Raw genomic sequence first — 19,775 nt, 5'->3', positions numbered from 1 at the left:
GACCAGAATTTTCCTAGAAGGCTTGACTCTCACCTCTCAGCCTGGCAATTAGCTTTCAGGAAGAATGCCTCTATTCTATAGTCCTTCAAGAATAACAGAAAATGTAGGGAGCCTATGGATGGTCATGTTGTCCTAGGAAGAGTGTTGGTTATCCAAAAGCTCCTAGGGAAGAAACATCCCAAAGTTGGAATTAAAAGTATAAGTCATCATAAGACCAATAGCTAGCTATCCCATCTCTTTGACATTAAAGCTCTGATGAGAGTCAGAGATATAAAAATATCATAGGCATAGATTGGAGGAAGGAAGAACAGGGGGAGTGTCAGGCTCAATAAAAGGTAACTGAGAGACTGAAAGACTGGCTGTGCTGTTATGTATGTATGTATGTATATATGTATATGTACACACACATACATATGTGTGTATAATAATAATATATGTTATACATATAATATTCTTTAACTAAAATGGGGAAATAATCATACTCTGCTCCCTTATAATACTCTGCTCCATATTTTTTCACCTTCTCTGAATATAGGAGAACTAAATTTATATCCTTTACCTCTTTTTATATTTCCAGCAGTAGCACTGTGCCTGGAATATAGTAGGTGCTAAATAAATTAATTAAATAATCAATTGATGTTCCTTCCCTGGATGGATATTGTAGTCATACTTCTAGGAAAAGCTTTAGCACATCATCTCAACTTTTAAAAAATACTTATTCAATATGTATACATACATACATATAAAATCTATGTGATCCTGGGGAAATCACTCAACCCTTTTTGCCTCAGTTTCTTATTTGTAAAATGAGAGGATGAAGGAGATGGCAAACTACTCCCATGTCTTTGTCAAGAAAATCTCACAAGGGATCATGAAGAGCCTGACATGACTCAACAACAACAGAAACAACAATCAGGATTATAGAAGGGATTCTTTTTCAGTTATGAATTGAATGATCACTGAAGTAGCCTCTAATACTGAAAATCTGAGATTCTCTTGTGAGGGTACAGAGTGTGATTATTTCCCCATTTTGAATATAGTCACACATGATGATGTTTTATTGTATAGATAGATATATCTATACAATAACACACACACAGATATACATGCAGAGGAACATTAAGAGGACTGCTTCTAAGAGGTTTCTCATGCCTGCATTCATACATTCCCCAGTTCAAGGAAGGGAACAAATATTTATTAAATATTTGCCAGGTCCGTCACAAATATTACCTTATTTGATTCTTACAGAAACTTTGTGAGGTAGGTACTATTATTATCTCCATTTTACAGTTGAAGAAACTGAGGCAGACAGAAGTCAAAGAATATGTCAAGGGTCACCAAACTAGTATGTGTTTGAAGCTGGATTTAAACTACATTTTTCCTAGCTCCAAGGCTAGAACTTTGTCCACTGCTCAACAAGGGGCACATTTTTAGTTGGTATTATGCTATGTGTCTTATCATATTGAGAGAATGTGCCTTGGGGCCTATATAGGGAGCAAAGCTAATCTCTTGTTTGTCCAAACTTCCTAAAGCCATATATAGCAGGTAACTTCACATTCTCTCCTTTTATATATTTCCAAATTCTCCATAATCTGGCTTCTGACATCATTCAACAGAAATTACTCTTTCTAAAGTTAGCAGTGATCTCTGAATTGCCAAATTTAACAAGCCTTTCTCAATTTTCATCCTTTTTAACCTCCTGATACCTTTGATACTCTTCTTCATTCTCCTTCCTTTCTAGGTCTTTGCTCTCTTCTGACTCTTTTTCTATAGTCTTAGCACTCTTTTTCCAGGATCCTTTGCTGAGTCTCCATCCAAATTATACCTTCTAAGTGTGAGTATCCTTCAAAATTCTAATATGGGTCTTCTTCCTTTATACTATTTTATTTGATGACCTTATCAACTCGCATAGTTTCAATTATCATAACTATGAGAATGATTCCCAGAGCTATATACACCTTTTGCCTTTCTCTTAGGCGCCAGTGCTACATCACCAAATGCCTTTTGGATGTCTCAAACTGAATATCCTATAAGCATCTCAAAATCAATATATTCAAAACAGAATTTGTTATCTCTCCCTCAAAACCCTTCCCTCTCTCTTTAATATTTCATTTCCTCTCCAATTAAATGTAAAAACAATTTAAACATCTTAAAAAAAAAGAATTTGAATTCAAAATTGTCTCCTTATCTTCTTCCTTAACCTCCTTATTGAAAAGGCAAGCAATTTGATGTAGGTTATACATGTGCAGTCATGCAGAATGTATTTCCATATAGTCATGTTATTAAAAAATACACACACAGACCAAAAATTTCCAAGAAAAATAAAGTAAAAAAAATGCTTCAATCTATACTCAGACTCCATCATTTCTTACTATGGAAATGGTAAGTCTTTCATCATAAGTCTTTCAGAATTGTCTTGTATTATTATATGGCTTAGAATAGCTAAGTTCATTGCTAAGTTAGTCATCATTCAATATTGCTGTTATTCTCCATGTACAATGTTCTCCTGGTTCTGCTCATTTCACTTTGCATCAGTTCATATAAGTCACTTCAGATTTTTCTTTCTGTCTTTTTGACTTCCCTAATAGCGTTGAAAGCACCACCAATATCTGAGTCACCCAGTGTCACAATCTCAGTGTCTTCTACACATCACACATACTCATTTCCATATCCAATCTTTTCCAAGTCTTGTTTCTATCTTCATAATATGTCTCATATTCATCTCCTCTCCTTCATACTGCCATTATCCTGATACATCCTCATCACCTCAAACTTGGACTTTTGTTATAGCCTTTTGGTTAGTCTTCCTGCCTCAAGTCTCTCCTCACTTCAGTTCATCTTCCACCTGGCTGCCAAAGGGCACAAAGTTCTAACCATGTCATCCTTTTGCTCATTGAGTTCTAATAACTACCTATTAGCTCCAGAATCAAATATAGAATGATTTACTTGACATTTCAAGTTCTTCACAGCTTAACTTCTTCCTATCTTTTCATTCTTCTTACGCTTGACTTCCTTTACAAAGCTCTTTGATTAAGCTTATGTGTTTATTTTCTGTGCCTCAAACATGACACCCTATTTCATGGCTCCATGTATTTTCACAGACTATATATAAAATGTTCCCTTCTTCCTGGCTCTCATGGCCTTCAAAATTTAGTTCAAATGCAAGTTCTATATCCTGTAACAATTTTTTCCCCTGGTCTTCTCATCCGTTTCCCCTACTGCTTATACTTTCCCTTTGAGATTATCTTTCCTTTATTCTGAACATAAACTGTCTGTACATAGTTATTTGCATGTTGTTTCTTCCATGAGAATATGAGCTCTTTGAGGGCAGGAACCAGTGTTTTTGCCTTTCTTTGTAGCCCTAGTGCTTTGGATAGTGCTGATTCGTAAGTATTTCATAGATAAGTATTATTACAAAAATGTTTACAAATTGAATACTAGCAGTATACACATGGTTTGGAACTCATGATATGTAATAGTAATAGTATGACCCCACAGGGTGGCTTTAGAACTCCAAATAGCAGCTCCCTTTCAACCCATGAATGAGAATGCAAGTTTGGAGAATATCCCAGCTAGGGATTATCATATAATTTGACTTTTGGCTGTACTAGACTAATTTCATTCTAATTAAAAAAAATTCTACCCTTCCTGATCTAGTCATTCCATCACACTCCTGACCACTCCCAATTTCTTGGTTTTTCAGCTACAAATTATTGTTCAATACCTTGGGAGAATCCAACCTGAGGCAGAATCCTTAGGGATGATAATAACCCCAAACTAAATTCATTATATTGATTAAAAAAACTCTCACGGCTATTATCCTGATTCTGAACTCCCAATTGCCATTATTCAAAGCTCTTCTTTGTCCCCCCACTAACATGCTTTAATGTTATCTCCTCAACCAAATCTCCCCAACATTTCACTCTTTAGCTACCCATTCCTTCTATTGTGCTCTCTGGAATGCCTGCTCCATAAATAATAACTTTTTTTCTCTCTCATTCCCTTTATCTTCTTGCATTCACTGAGATCTAATTCCTGCCTGATGACATAGCTGTCCCTAGCACTGACTGTACTTTTACTCATTTTATAAACTCACTGATTGGGGTAAGGGACTTGGAATAGCCCTTGTTTCCCATTGTGACTTCCAGGCTTTCCCTCTACTACCAACCTCTCCTCTTTGAGGTTCACTCTGTTATAAGCACTTCTCCATACACTTCAGTGTCCTGTGAATCATTTGTGAACACCTTCCACAGACCTCGCCACACCTGGGGTTTAAGGTAGGGCATATATCACTGTGTAGACTGAGCTGGAACTCACAGTGATGAAACATCAGGACCACCTGGGGCAGAAACCAGATAGTCTGTTGGAGGTGGTGAGGAGAGCACATATGGGGAGCACACATATACTTCATTCCCACTTAGATACACACTAGGCACTTTCTTCCCCTTTTGATCCAAGTCACAGAGTTCATGGGACTTTCTTGACCACAGACTCATGTCCTTGGCCTGAAATCATTTGATCTAAACAGTAATGAAATGACCTTGACGTAAGTTCTGCCCAAAATGGTTCCCCCACTGAGCTTAAATGGCTGTTGTTAGGTGTAATAGAGGGTGATTAATCAGAAGAATCCTAGTTCTTTCCCTCCCTCTGTGGTTGAATAAAACTAAGATTTGGTCATCCAAGGAGAGGAAAATACTTAAGTATTTGAAAGACTGGCATGTTGGGGAAAAATTAGACTTTATTCTAAAGTGTGGCCTAGAAAGCAGTCCTGGGGGTAATAAGGGAAGTTTTAGGAAGCCAGGTTTGGGCTTCATGCAGGGAAGATCTTTTTAAACCATTAGAATTGTCTCAAAAGTGGAATGGGGATGCCTTGAGGGGGAATGAGTATCTTACCCCTGGAGATCTTAAATCAAAGGATAGAGATGTTTAGGAGAGTCCTATTTAGTGACATTTTCTACATTTCTACCTCTAGGATATAACTTGTTTGCTCCTCTTTATTCCCATTTCTTTCACCCTAGTATTAGTCAATTAGTACCTGCCTCAATTATTCTAATAACTTCCTACTAGTTCCTGCTTGAATTTCCTTATCAATCCAATCCAATCTTGATATCAGTGCTAGATTGAACTTCCTTGTGAGTCAACAAGAATTTATTAAATACTTTTGGTGTGCCAGGTACTATGCCAAACATTAGGGAAAGGAAGACCAAAAAAAAAAAAAGTTCCTACTCTGATGGAACAAACACCCTAGTATTACCAACCATCTGTCTTACTAGAAAAGTCACTACTCATGTCTTCTTACTTCCATCTTATGTAAATTTAAAGTAATTTCTCAGGTAGTGCTGGGAGCCTATTAACAACTGAGGGGAATTGTATTTTTAGGTAAGAGGCACATTATCTCAGAGTCAGTGGCTTCCTTAATTCACCAAATCCCTGTAGATTTTATCCTTTGAAAGACTTGATCTCTTATTATAGAATATATCTCTCCTCCCATGGAAATGTTCTTCTACCCTGATTCAAGCCCTCCTTTGTCCATTTTGCCCTTTTCACTCATTCTTCAATAGCCTTTTTTTCTTTTTTGAACAACTATAGGCATTGTTTCTCCTTCATTTTAAGCAATGATTTAATTAGAGTACATTATATTTTCCTATATCTTCATTAATGACCAAGTTGGATTTATACCAATGATTCAAGGTTGGTTCAACATTAAGAACACAATGAAAACAAAAAAATTACATTAAAACTCTCAAACCACATGACTATCTCAGAAGTAGAAAAAGCATTTGACAAAGTACAACACTTATTTAACATAATATAGGCATGAGAAGCCTTTTCTAATATCACAAAAATATAGTACTAAAATCAAAATCAAGTATCATATACAATGGATATACATGAGAACTTTTGTGGAAATAAAGCAAGAATGCCAACTCTCCCCAGAGGAGACCTGGAAAGTAGAGTTTCAGTAATGGTAAAAGCCCAATGTAAAAGAGTGAGGACCTCAGGGAATTGAACTTTATAGCTTCCCACACACCATAGCTGAAGTCTTCTGAGCAGCTGAATGCTGGTATTTTTCTTGACTGCTGTCCTGATGGATTCCTCTGAATTTCTTTCTTGCTGCATCATTTGCTAAGAGATTCTGCTTTTCTTTTCCTCAACATCTCAATCGTTCAGTCATATTTCCATTATCCCATTCATCTTTTGTCTCTGACAAGAAGTAAATCTTTTTTTTTTTTTTTTTTTTTTGCCAAGACTTTACCCTCTATCTGCACTCTAGATCACACTATTTCCTATCTTCTCAAGTGCATTGCTCCCTCTATTATACCCATTTTATTTCTATTCTCAATCTCTCCCATTGGCTTGCTACTTCCTTGATGCCTTTAAATATACCCAAGCCTTCCTTATTCCTTTAAATGTGCTCACTTTATCTAATCTATCTATTACCTATTTTATCTCTTATCTCCCCCCCCCCAATTTGGTTTCTTCACTAAACTCCTGAGAAAGCTTTCAAAATTAGTTGTCTTCTAATCTCATTCACTTCTAAACCTTCAATCTCCATACCAACATCATCATTTAACTGAAAATAGGCTCTCTTAAGGTACCAATCATTTAATTGTCATTCTTCCTTCTTGTTGTTCTTTCCATAGCCTTTGATAAGCACAATCACTTTCTCATCTTCTCTACTTTTTGTTTTCATGATACTGTATTTTTCTGGCTCTCCAACCCATCTGATCATTCTTTCTCAGTCTCCTTTGCTGAATTTTCATCCAGGTCACTGAGTGCTTCCCAAGGCTCTGTTCTGAGTCTTCTTTTCTTCTCTTTCCATAATATATCATTTGGTGATTTCATCAGTTTCCCATAGGTTCAATTATCATCTCTATGCAAATGACTCCAAGATCTATATAACCTTTCTTCTGAACTCCAGTTCTCCAACTTCCTTTAGGACATCTCAAATTGTCTCCTAGACATCTAAAACTGAATAAGAGAATTTATTACTATTTCCCTATTAGAAACATGGTAAAAAGATAAAAAAGACTCAGGATTGTATGAAGTAAGTTGGTTTATTTATAGTTCTTGCAAGAAACAGGTGATTCACCTAAGGGCAGTCTCTGGGTAGATTTGCACTGAGAGACATGGGAATGAGCCTTTTATTTCCTATCCTGAAACATAAAAATCCCTTCCTAATTGGCTGGGGATGACTAAATTAACAGACTCCCATTGCCTGTATCTCCTTGATATGTTCCTCCTTCCTCATCATATAATCTATGATCAAAAATGGTAGAAAACTCCTCCTTTGAGGAGAAGTTATTATTAATCAATTCTCTTCTTACTTGAGTCTATCTTCAAATCAGCTACTAAAGTGATTTTCCTAAAGCACAGTTCTGGCCATGTTAGCCTCCCTGCCTTTCCCCCCATGCATGACAATAAGTATCAAATATGAAGTCCTCTTGGCATATAAAGCCCTCCACAATCTGGTCTCTGACATTTCCAATCTTCTTACAGTTTTTACAATCTTTATTCACCTCCACACATTTTGTGACCAAGCTACATCAGCCTACTCCTCTCTTGCACATGGTATTCCAACTTCTAAGTACATGCTTTGCATGATCTTTCCCCTATTTTTGGAACACTCTCTTAATCCCCAATTCTTTGTTTCCTTGACTTCTTTTAAAACTCAGCTCAAAACCATGCAGGAAGCATTCCTGTTCTCCTGCCTGTCTCTTACCTCACTGCTCATGCTTTCCCTCTAAGATTATCTATCTATTCTGCATTTATCTTGCATATGCATAACTATTTCCATGCAATCTTTATTAAAATGTGAGCTCCCTGAGATCAAAAGCAATATTTTTTACTTCCTTTGTATTCTTAGTACTTAGCACAGTTCCTGGTACATAGTGGAGATGGCTCGGTGGGTAGAGCACCAGCCCTGAAGTCAGGAGGACCTGAGTTCAAATCCAGCCTCAGATACTTAACAGTTCCTGGTTGTGTGACCATGGGCAAGCCACTTAACCCCAACTGCCTAAGCAAAAAAAAGAAGAAGAGAAACAAACAGAAAGGTCGTCACAATGGCAAAAAAAAGCTAGCAGAGAAAGTGGGGCCTGAGCTCTCCTCCCCTTCCTTTTTCACTCCCCTGCCTCCACCCACCAGAATCGTCATTTCCTATACAACACATCAGGACTTGCACAAAGAGTGGGTGGGGGCCATTCTTTCTCCAAGCTTATATATTAATAGAGTATGGTCCAATTACTATTTAGCCTCATGTGCTTGGGACCTCAGTGCATCAACTCAAGCCTCAGCCCATTACATCTCCCTCTTTCTTTTGTTTTAGAACACAGGTGATCATGCCATCTCTGACTCCTCAGGGAGGTCAGAGCCCCCAAGGGGAGGTGATCACATCCTCCCTGACTTCTCAAGAAAGGAGGTGAAAGTACTGAAAAGGAGGTGATCACGACCCCCCTGACTTCTCAGGAAGGGAGGTGAAAGCACTAAAAAGGAGATAATCACACCCTCCCTGACATCTCAGGAAGGGAGATGAAAAGCACCAAAGGGAAGTGGGGGTTGCTAGCAGATTTCTGGGCTCAAGGGTCTTATTATGCACAAACCCATCAGCATGGGAAGTATTACACAAGCACACAGCAACAACGCAGAGGCTATTAGTGATGACTCTCCCCACAGTCAGTGCAAGCTTGATGTGGTGTAACAGACATGAATTATTCACCCAATTAACGGTATAACAAACAATATAAATCAACATTGTGTTGTAAAAGATTGCCAGAAGTCCTAGAAGGAGAGTATGTAAACAGCAGTCACACATACACCTTCTTCAGCAGCCAAGAGATAGTCCAAAACCAATCTATTGTCCATTGCTTCACATGTCAGGGAATCCAATGATCCCCCCAAGTTTTTGAAGTCCAGCAAAAGTCTTTTTATGTCTTAGGGAATCCAATGATTCCAGCAGATTTTGAAGTCCTGTGACAGTCTTATCATTTCTCAGAAAATCCAATGATTCCTGAGGGCTTTCAAGTCTTATGTCTCAAAGAATCCAATGATTCCTGAGGGATTTAAAGTCCTACAACAATCTAATGTCTCAAAGAATCCAATGATTTCTGAGGGTTTTGAAGTCCAATGATTTTCTATGTCCATGAGTCAAACGCCATAACTGCCACACTCTTTCAATGGTGAGCACAATCAGCAACAGAACCACTTGATGTTTCTTGGGTCTTCTCCTTCATTTCAAGGGTCTGCTCCATCTCTCTGCGATGGACAAGGCGAATATGGCTCGTTGGCACCCATCTGATTCCTTCTCCACCTGTAGAGATACAAGCAAACCCTCTCTCCCAAGCAGTTAGTCTATCTGGTCCCTTCCATTCACCACTTTCTGGGTCTCTCCACATCACCTGGCGATTATCTAAAGATAGTGGAGCTGCTCGCACTGGATACTGCCCTTCTGGTGGGTTATAAAACCTGTCTGCCGGAGCCAGTGCATCTTTGTCAAAAATCAAGAAGTTAATAGTATAAAAAGCTAGATTTAGAAGCTCTCTAGGGTTACCTGTGGCTCCCCCTTTCTTTTGTTTTTGGAGCAGCATCTTAATGTCTCTGTTTCTCCTCTCTACTATTGCCTGTCCTTGAGGATTAAAGGGTATGCCAGTGGTGTTATTCACATGCTTATTGATTGATTGTTACTATCCTCAATAATTCAAATTAAGAGTCTTCTCATACTCAGTGACCCATCTTTTCTTTATGAGGTGAAAGAGTTGAAAGAGTTTGCACAATTATAATAACTAGTAACAATAGCATTTTAAGGTTTGTAAAGTGCTGTCTATCTGTTATCTTATTTATTCTCATAACAACTCTAGAAATAATATTATCCCCATTTAACTCGCAAAATCTACCTTTTATTAGTTCTGAAACCAAGTCATTATTTAATCATCCCATAGTCTCCAGTTATTTGGTTTATTGCTTTGTGAATTTTATTTTCTCAAGCTTTAAAAACAATCACATATAAATTAGCTGATGTATCACAATGCCTTAAGTTGCATTCCTTTTTTAATCCTCATTAAATCCTTTCATTTCTCTACTGAATGTTCCTAATAGTTTGTGTCCCCCACATTTATCTGAAATTATTTCTTTATACATGTATTTTATGTTTTTAATGCCCCAAAGTTCTTTTTTTTGTGGTCTTTAAAATCACCAAATTCACATATAAAAAGGGCAACACTTTACATCTTCCATAAAGTGATTTTAATTCTCCTTTTCCTTTATGCAAAAAGTCTTTCTTTAATCCTTTCTAAAATGAAACTTTTCATGTTTTATCTGAAAACTGAATTTCTTTACATATGAATTTCATGGTTTTGATACATAAGTTTTTTTTTTGCCCTTTTCACTCACTAAAATGTTTGCATATGAAAAGGCCATTTCTTCATGTTGAAATACAATTTTTACCCTTTTCTGCAACCACACTGCTTACTTAATTGTTAACCACTTAACCACAATGCCTCATACTCTTATATGCATTGCTTCTACTTGTTCCATAAGGGAGCATGAAGGGTGTGTGTATGTGTGTGTGTGTGTTTGTGTGTGTGTGTATGCATGATGAATTTGATGATTGAGTCAGATGTATTGGATTTATTTTTCTTGAGTAAGTGCACTCTTTGTCATCATGTCCCTAGTGGTCATTTCCACCTTTAATATACTCAGGACCCTCATATTATGCAGTTATTGAGCAGCAAGAAAAAAAAAACTTTTAATGACACACGTTAGTGGAATAATAGTAGGAGGGTCCTTTTCTACAAGTGAAGCTTGAATCTTTGAGATTGTCTAAAGTCGAACACAGGTGTCTCCTCTGAAGTCTCCCTTCCTCTTCCTAAGAATTCCACATCAAAGGGCCATAAAACTCTGTGATTGACAATGTGAGAAGAATGAAGAGAGAGCAGAGAGAGATAAGTAGGATGAGGTTTTAGTTAGAACATCAATCATAGTGGAACTGGGATACACAGTGGTACATACCAGGGAGATCATGCTACAAAAATCATGACACAGAAGTGAAGCCAAGGAGAGGTGGGTTCAATGGATTCAAAGAATCTCCACTCATACAAAGATTGTGTACTTATTATCTAAGGTTTTCATCATATAGGCAACCCATCAGATTAACAGTAAATGCCAATCAGACTCTGTATTCTTTTCATTTATCCTTGATGATTTCTAAGCATTTATTACTCCCTGTCCATTTGCACAGCCTCCATCTTAGCACAGGCCTTCTTTTCCTTGGCTGTTCTATATGCCTTTCCCTTCCATTTCACCTGGTAAAAGTCAGCTGATTAAGCTTTCTCATCACACCATTCCCTAGACCATAAACTTTTAATGTTGTCCTCAAGACTATGTTTAAATTCTTCACCTTGCTGTTAAAGACAATAACTACAATCTGTCCATAATGTAATTTCAAATCTTATGTTGTTGAGAAATAAGGATGGTGAACGGTCTTGAGATAATACTATAAAAGGATGGGTTGAAAGAACTGTGGAGTTTATCCTGGGCAAGGATGGATTTTTTACATATGATGGTTCTTTTGAGTATTTTAAAGGCTTTTAACATAATAATGATGATGATAGTTAACATTTATACAGTATTTTGAGATTTGCAAGTGTCTTTGCAATATGATCTCATTTAATCCTTTTTTTTTTTTTCTTCCTTTTTTTGGTTCTTGTTGAGGCAACTGGAGTTCTTTCTTTTTTTCTGATCGAATTAACTAAAGATTTATATATTTTGTTGGTTTTTTCATAAAACCAACTCTTAGTTTTATTTATTAGTACAATAGTTTTTTAGTTTCTATTTTATTAATCTCTCCTTTGAATTTCAGAATATCTAATTTGTATTTAATTGGGGGTTTTTAATTTGTTCTTTTCCTAGATTTTTTAGTTGCATGCCTAATTCATTGATTTCTCTCTCTCTCTCTCTCTCTCTATCTTCTATTTTATTCATGTAGCTATTTAGAGATATAAAATTTCCCCTTAGAACTACTTTGGCTATATCCCATAGGTTTGATATGTTGTCTCATTATTTTCATTCTCTTGAATGACATTATGGATTGTTTCTGTGATTTGTTGTTTGATGCACTTATTTTTTAGATTTAGATTGTTTAATTTCCAATTGGTTTTTAGTCCATCTTTCCCTGGCCCTTTATTGAGTATAATTTTTATGGCATTGTGGTCTGAAAAGGAAACATTTACTATTTTTGTCTTTCTGCATTTGATAGTGAGGTTTTTATGCCCTAATCTATGGTCAATTTTTATATAGGTGCCATATACTTTTGAGAAAAAGATATATTCCTTTCTATCCCTATTCAATTTTCTCCAGAGGTTTATCATATTTAGGTTTTCTAAGATCCTATTAACCTCCCTAGCTTCTTTCTTGTTTATTTTTTAGTTAGATTTGTCTAATTCTGAGAGAGGAAGGTTGAAGCCCTCACTAGAATAGTTTTTCTGTCCATTTCTTCCTGCAAAATCTTCTCTAGGAATTTTCCTGCTCTACCACTTGGTGCATACACATTTAGTATCATTACTACTTCATTATTTATGATATCATTTTATCAAGATGTATTTTCCTTCCTTATCTCTTTTAATAAGATCTATTTTTACTTTTGCTTTATCTGAGATTAGAATTGCTATCCCTGCTTATTTTTATTATTTCAGTTGAAACAATAAATTCTGTTCTAGCTTTTTACTTTTACTCTGTATGTGTCTCTCTGTGTCAAATGTGTTTCTTGTAAACAACATATTATAGGATTCTGTTTTTTAATTCATTCTGCTGTTTCCTTCCATTTTATGGGAGAGTTCATCCCATTTATATTCAGTTATGATTACTAGTTATGATTACTAGTATGAACTAGTAATATATACTGAATATACTTTTTTCCCTCTTTCCACCCTATCCTTAGTTTTTATTTTTACTCACCCACCCACTACCTTATCTCCTACCACTTTCTTCCCTTGTCTTAGTAGTGTTTTTTTTAAACCTACTCCACCTATTATCTTATCTTCTATCAACTCTTCCTCTCTTCTCTTACCTTTTCCTGTAGGTGTTTCTGCCCTCCCTTCTATCCTGTCCTTCATTTTTCTTTTCCTCTTTCTCCTCTTACTTCTTTACAGGGTTAGATAAATTTCTATACCTAACTGAATGATTAAGTTATTCCCTTTTAGAGACAAAACTAATGAGATCAAGCTTCAAATAATGTTCATGCCCCTCCTTTCTTTCCCTTGATTGTAATAGATCTTTTGTACCTTTTCATGTGAACTAATTTTCCCATTATATCTTCCCTTTCCTTTTTTCCCCCCCAGTACAGACCTTTTCTTTCTTTGATGTTATCAACTTACTGTCCATTCAAAATCATACCCTCAGTTCATATGATGCTCCCTTCTGTCGGTCCCCCCATCTATCCCTTCCCTCCCACCCCCCATGATAGCCATTTCTCAAGAGTTATATATATCATTTTCCCATCTAAGGATGGGAACCTTTGAACAATATATAATAATATATTATTTATATTATGTTATATATAATTATACATATATGATATATTAAAATAAATAATATATATTTCCCCCCTGTTTAAAAGGAGGGGATATGTTTCTATGTTTCTTTTGAGTCCTGTGTTTGTAGATTAAATTTTCTGTTTAGTTCTGGTTTTTTCAATAGATCTGGTTGAAAGTCTTTTACTTCATTGAAGCTCCATTGCCTCCCCTAAAAGATGATGCTAAATCTTGGTTGTAACCCTAGGTCCTTTGCCTTCCAAAATATAGTTTCCCAGGCTCTCTGATCCTTTATTGTAGATGCTTCTAGATAATGGGTAATCCTGACTTGCTCCTTGATATTTGAATTGTTTTTGTCTGGCAGTTTGCAGTATTTTTCCTTGAGATTGTAGTTTTGGAGTTATTTTTTAACAATGTTCCTTGAAGTTTTCCTTGTGGATTCTCTTTCTGAAGGTGATTGATGGATTCTTTCAATCAGTATTTCCCCTTTTGCTTTTAGAATACTGGGGCAATTTTCCTTAATGATTTCTCATGTAATGGTTTCAGGTTTTTTTTTTTTTTTGGTCATGGCCTTCAGGTAGGCCAATGATTTTTAAATCGTCTCTTCTGGATCTATTTTCCAGGTTGGCTATTTTTCCAATGTGGTATTTCACATTTTCTTTCTTTTTTCATTCTTTTTAGTTTGTGTGATTGATTCTTGCTGTCTCATAAAGTCATTAGTTTCCATTTGTCCTGTTCTTTTTTTTGTAATTTCTTCAAATAGCTTTTGTATCTCTTTTTCCATTTAGTTAATTCTATTGTTTAAAGAATTGTTTTTGTCAGACAAATTTTTTTATTCCTTTTCTAAGCTGTTGATTCTCTCAGTATAACTCTCATTTCTTTTCTCATTTTTTCTTCTACCTCTCTTATTTGCCTTTTAAAGTCTTTTATGAGCACTCCCAAGAAGCCTCTTTGGGCTTGAGACCAACTCATATCACATTTTGAGATTTCTTCTGTGTATATTCTGTCCTTTTCTGAGTTTATGTTTTGGTCTGTCCTGTCACCATAATAGCTTTCTATGGTCAAGGTTCTTTTCTTTCTCTTGCTCATTTTCTTTTCTTTTAGTATTTCCTCTTTTTTTTTTTTTTAACTCTTAGGTTGAGCTCTGCTCTTGGGGTAAAGGAGGCACTGTCCCAAGCTTCCTGTGCAGCTCTGAGCCTTGACTTTGAGCACAGGGGTCTCTTGTGTTTGTAGAGGGTAGCTTTGCCTGTTCTTTTCAGGAAATAGCCTGGTTTCCCAGAGTTTGCTTTCTGAGCTGGGACTGAAAGCTGCCCCACTAATTTGCTCTATTACTGAATCAGGATTGAGGGTATCAGTTTCTGATTTGCTGTGATTTAAACCGTCTCACTGGCTTTCCCAGAGTCTATTTGAGTTGGCTTGAACACCCTTTTCACCCTAGTGAGACTAATGTTTCTTGAAGTTTTTTCTGCTACGGTATGAGAGGGAATACAAAGGCTACCTTGACCTTTGGTGCACAATAAGCTTTCTGCCACATTGAAGAAATGCCCTTATTGATCAAGGAGCAGTGATGCATAACATGGGAAAGGGATCAGCCTGAGGGTCACAGCTAGTTGCTTGGAAGCAGGAATGACTTGACAGAGCCTCTTGCCTGTGAGCGAGATGCTAAATTGCTGGATTGGCTTTCTTCTCATTGGCAGATATCATGCTTATGCAAATCCTAAGAGCTGCTTCTCTGGATGATGATCAGGGATTGTCTACTGTCCACGGGCTGATCATGCTTGCAAAAATGTATATCAACAAGGCTGTACAGTATAATAAACTGGAACTCTTTTCACATTCTATGAGTCTCCCACCTCATTCATCTTGCCTCTGAGATCAAAAGGCTCATATGCTTTGAGCTCTCAATCAAGACACCCACAGCATTTTTCAGGTCTACTTTGAGCTGGGGAGTGGTTTTACTCCACTGGAGTGGCTCCATTCAGAAGTTTGGTTTCATATACATATATATTTTGCTGAGGCAATTGGGGTTAAGTGACTTGCCCAGGGTCACACAGCTAGGAAGTGTTAAGTATCTGAGGTCAGATTTGAATTCAGATCCTCAGATCAGCTTCATGACTGGTGCTCTATCCACTGTACCACCTAGCTGCTCTGGTTTCATATAGTTTTTGAGGGAAATTGGAGCTCAAGCAGTTTTCTGACTTTACTTCACCATCTTAGCTTTACTCCCAAACTCTCTCACCTTAATTCTCAATGGCATTAAGTCCTTCTAGTTAATGACTTCTAGTCTAACTTCTAGTTAATGACTTGCGCAGAGTCACCCAGCTAGGAAATGTTAAATTTCTGACATTGGATTTGAACTCAGGAACTCCTGACTTCATGACCAACATTCTTCATTGTCTTCTAGCTGCCCCCATCTCATTTAATCTTCACTACAGAGACACTAATACATCATTGGTGGAATTGTGAATAATACATCCAATCATTCTGGAGAGCAATTTGGAACTCTGCTCAAAAAGTTATCAAACTGTGCATACCCTTTGATCCAGCAATGTTACTACTGGGCTTATACCTCAAAGAGATCACAAAGAAGGGAAAGGGACCTGTATGTGCACGGATGTTTGTGGCAGCCCTCTTTGTAGTGGCCAGAAACTGGAAACTGAGCCCATCAATTAGAGAATGGCTGAATAAATTGTGGTATATGAATATTATGGAATATTATTGTTTGGTAAGAAATAACCAATAGGATGATTTCAGAGAGCCTTGGAAAGACTTATATAACTGAGGCTGAGTGAAATGAGCAGGACCAGGAGATCATTATATACTTCAACAACAATACTATATGATGATCAATTCTGATAGACGTGGCTCTCTCCAGAAATGTGATAAACCAAATCAGTTCCATTAGAGCAGTAATGAATTGAACCAGCTATACCCAATGAAAGAATTCTGGGAGATGACTACGAATCATTACATTGAATTCCCAATCCCTCTACCTTTGTCCTCCTGCATTTTTGATTTGAAAATTTGCCATATAAGATCCAAGAAAAATATCGGGTAAATATCAAAGATTAATTTCAAGGATCTCACTAAGGCAAACTATGCTTTATTTGTAGAAATGTAAACCATATGTCTAAGACTGTCATTATTAAGTGACTAGTTCAAAAGAAAACTTGAGTAGAATTGAGTATGATGTGATTCTAAAAAGCAAAACCATTTAAGAAAAGGAAAAAAAAAGAATAATTAGGTGATATGAATGAAAGCAAGAATTAACAGAGAGGAATTAGATGAGGAGGAGGGCTAGTAGTAGATCTGGAATCTTCACATCAGGAATTGGTTAAAGAGGGAACAATACATATATATCTAAAAAAGTATTAAAAACCTCCTAAATTTATTAATTAATAAGATAGGGAAGGAATAGGATAGGGGGCATATAAAAGGGAGCATTAATTGGGAATGGGATAAAGAAGGAGGGAAAAGGTGGAGTGAGAAGATAACGGAAAGATCCTTGGAGGTGTGTTAAGTTAAATAATAGTAAGGCAAGGTAGAAGTAAAGTTGAGGAATCAGAAGGGACAGGAAACAAGAGATACACACAAACAATAAACATAATAGTAGTGATCAGGAATAGAATTTATAAGAAAAAAAGAGAAAAAATTAGGGAAACCACTGTATGTTAGTCATATGAAGTGATATTGTTTTAGACTATTTAAAACTATTAGATTGCATAAGGTTGGAATATTGCTGGAGAAATGTTGAGTTGGTAGATTTAGAAAAATATGAAAAGACTTGGACTTAAGAAGGATGATGTTATCCATCAGAGAAACAAAGGATAAAGAAGTGTAATATAACCTAACACAGATGTATGAGAAAGTATATGTGTATATATGTGTATGAATATAGATATATATGTATATGTCATTTGTAAGTATACATATATATGCACATATGTGTAGATTTGTATGTACATATAGGCAATTATATACATGTATACATGCATACATATATACATACACATATACACATATACATCTATGCAACTATAGCTATAATTATATCTCAGCACTTAACTATATAGCCTGCTTGGAGGAGATGGGGATAAGGAAAGGGAAAAGAACAATGAAACAAAGCAGAGAACAAAAGAAAGTCCACAAGGAAGCAAAGAAAAGGTGGACAATTTTGAATATATGATGTAGTATTTATTATATACATTTTCTTGAAATAGAAATTTGTTGGTTTATACTTTGAATCCTCTCATGTTCTGCTATGCACATGATTTTTTTCTTATTCTATTTTATATTTAAGTTTTAAATAAATAAATTCATTAAAAAAACCAAACAATTGTGAAAGACTTAAGGATTCCCTTAAAGAAGATTGATGATAAAGTATGCCATCCATCTCTGGACAGAAAGTTGATGGACTCAGAATGCAGAATGAGACTTTTTTTTCCCCCTTTGGGTAGGGATTTGTTTACTTGACTTTACTTGTTACAGAGGTTTTGTTTTTATTATTTTTTTTCTAGTGGGAGGAAGGGACAGTTGGAGAGGAAGAAAATAAATTTTTATTAATAAAAAAAAAACCCTAAAAAAAAAAAAAGAACTGGATTGAGAAATTCCATGTAATAAATTCTTTTGTTTTTGTTAACATTTACCATCCCCCCCCATCATGTTTCACAGAACATTTGTGAAGAATATAGCTTATGACAAGGAATATCTCTGTCACTAGGGTTCTACCACAACATAATTTCTTTGATAAAGACACTATCAGGCATATCAAAAATGAAATAAAAATGGCTGGTCTTCCACTCTGGTCCAAGAATCAATCAACTTAAGTCATATCAGGAGAATTTATCATTTCAAAAGTTCTTAAACTTCCTGAGAGAATTGATCACCTCAAATAATATCCACGAGAGCCACCAATTTAAATATCCCTCAAAGATCCCAGAAAGATTGCTCAACAAGGTAGCTCCCAGTGTAGATATACCCTGGTCCTCTTTGGGGAACTATATCTGGATTTTGAGGGGCCTCAAATTTGGGGCTTAACTATCTGCAACCAGACATTAGGACACATCTCTCTGTATTTCCATTTCCATTGTTCATCCTTCACTGGTGATTCTCTGTAGGAAGGCAGTTAGGTGGTGCAGTGGATAGAGTGCAGGGCCTGGAATCAGGAAGACCTGAGTTCAAATTTTGTCTCAAACACTTACAAGCTGTATAACTGTAGATAAGTTATCTAACTTCTTCTGTTTCAATTATATCACCTGTAAAATGGGGATAACAACCAATCTGCCTCTGAAGGTTGTTCTGCAAATGAAATGAGATAGTGTTTGCAAAGTGTTTTGCAAGTTTCAAAAATTTTTATAACAATTAGTTGTTAATTAATTATTATTACTTTATCATATCAAAGGGTTAGAGCATTCTATCTCACTGTTGGCTGGTAGTAGGTAAAGAACAGGAACTTAAGTGGACACTCCAGAAATCAAGTGGAGAGCTTTGATCTATATAGCAAGAGTCTTTTTCTTTTCTCCCTTCTTCAGGATTAAACATTTCTTGGTAAATTTTAAGAAATATTTGAAATACAGTGAACTCCTATGTTGCATAAATTATTCTTAAGATGAGACAAAGAAAGAACACATCAAACTCTTTATGTGACAAATGATTCTTATTCCCAAACCACAGAGTGATAGTGATGTTAATTGTAGTTATAAAAATAACTTTCATAGATTTTTAAAAAGTGTTTTTAGTTTTTTAAAATAAAAACTTTTAATTTTTCAAAATACATGCAAAGATAGTTTTTGACATTGACAAATTTGGCAAAGACAGTTACAAAACCTTGTATTCCAAGTTTTCTTCTCTTCCCCCCCCAAAAAAAAATCAAACAATCCAATTTAAGTTAAACAAGTGCAATTCTTCTAAATATATTTCTACATTTGTCATATTACACACAAAAAAATCAGATCAAAAGGGAAAAAAAAGAAAGAAAAAGAAAACAAGCAAACAATAATAACAACAGAAAAAGTGAAAACACTATGCTTTGATCCACATTCATTCTCCATAGTTCTCTCTCTGAATGCAGATCACTCTCTCTATAACAAGTCTATTGGAATTGCCTTGAATCACCTCATTGTTAAAAAGAACCAACTTATGCTCATCACATAATTTTGTTGCTATGAACAGTGTTCTTTTGGTTCTACTCACTTCACTCAGCATCAGTTCATGTAAATCTCTCCAGACCTCTCTGAAATCATCCTGCTGATC

General features: G+C 35.9%; 1 protein-coding gene and 1 pseudogene across 1 annotated transcript in view; one reads left to right on the top strand and one right to left on the bottom strand.

Moving 5' to 3' along the window:
• The window catches only part of LOC127544676 (ribonucleoside-diphosphate reductase subunit M2-like), a 681,272-nt pseudogene that overhangs the window by 643,006 nt on the left and 18,491 nt on the right, over window positions 1-19,775 (bottom strand).
• LOC127544692 (immunoglobulin gamma-1 heavy chain-like) overlaps window positions 1-19,775 on the top strand; it is a 29,163-nt gene that overhangs the window by 3,710 nt on the left and 5,678 nt on the right. The window lies entirely within an intron of this gene.

This window comes from Antechinus flavipes, chromosome 1, assembly GCF_016432865.1.
Source record: "Antechinus flavipes isolate AdamAnt ecotype Samford, QLD, Australia chromosome 1, AdamAnt_v2, whole genome shotgun sequence".
NCBI classification, from domain to species: domain Eukaryota; kingdom Metazoa; phylum Chordata; class Mammalia; order Dasyuromorphia; family Dasyuridae; genus Antechinus; species Antechinus flavipes.
The sequence above is the reverse complement of the archived record's forward strand: the minus strand, read 5'-3'. Positions and strand labels throughout refer to the sequence as shown.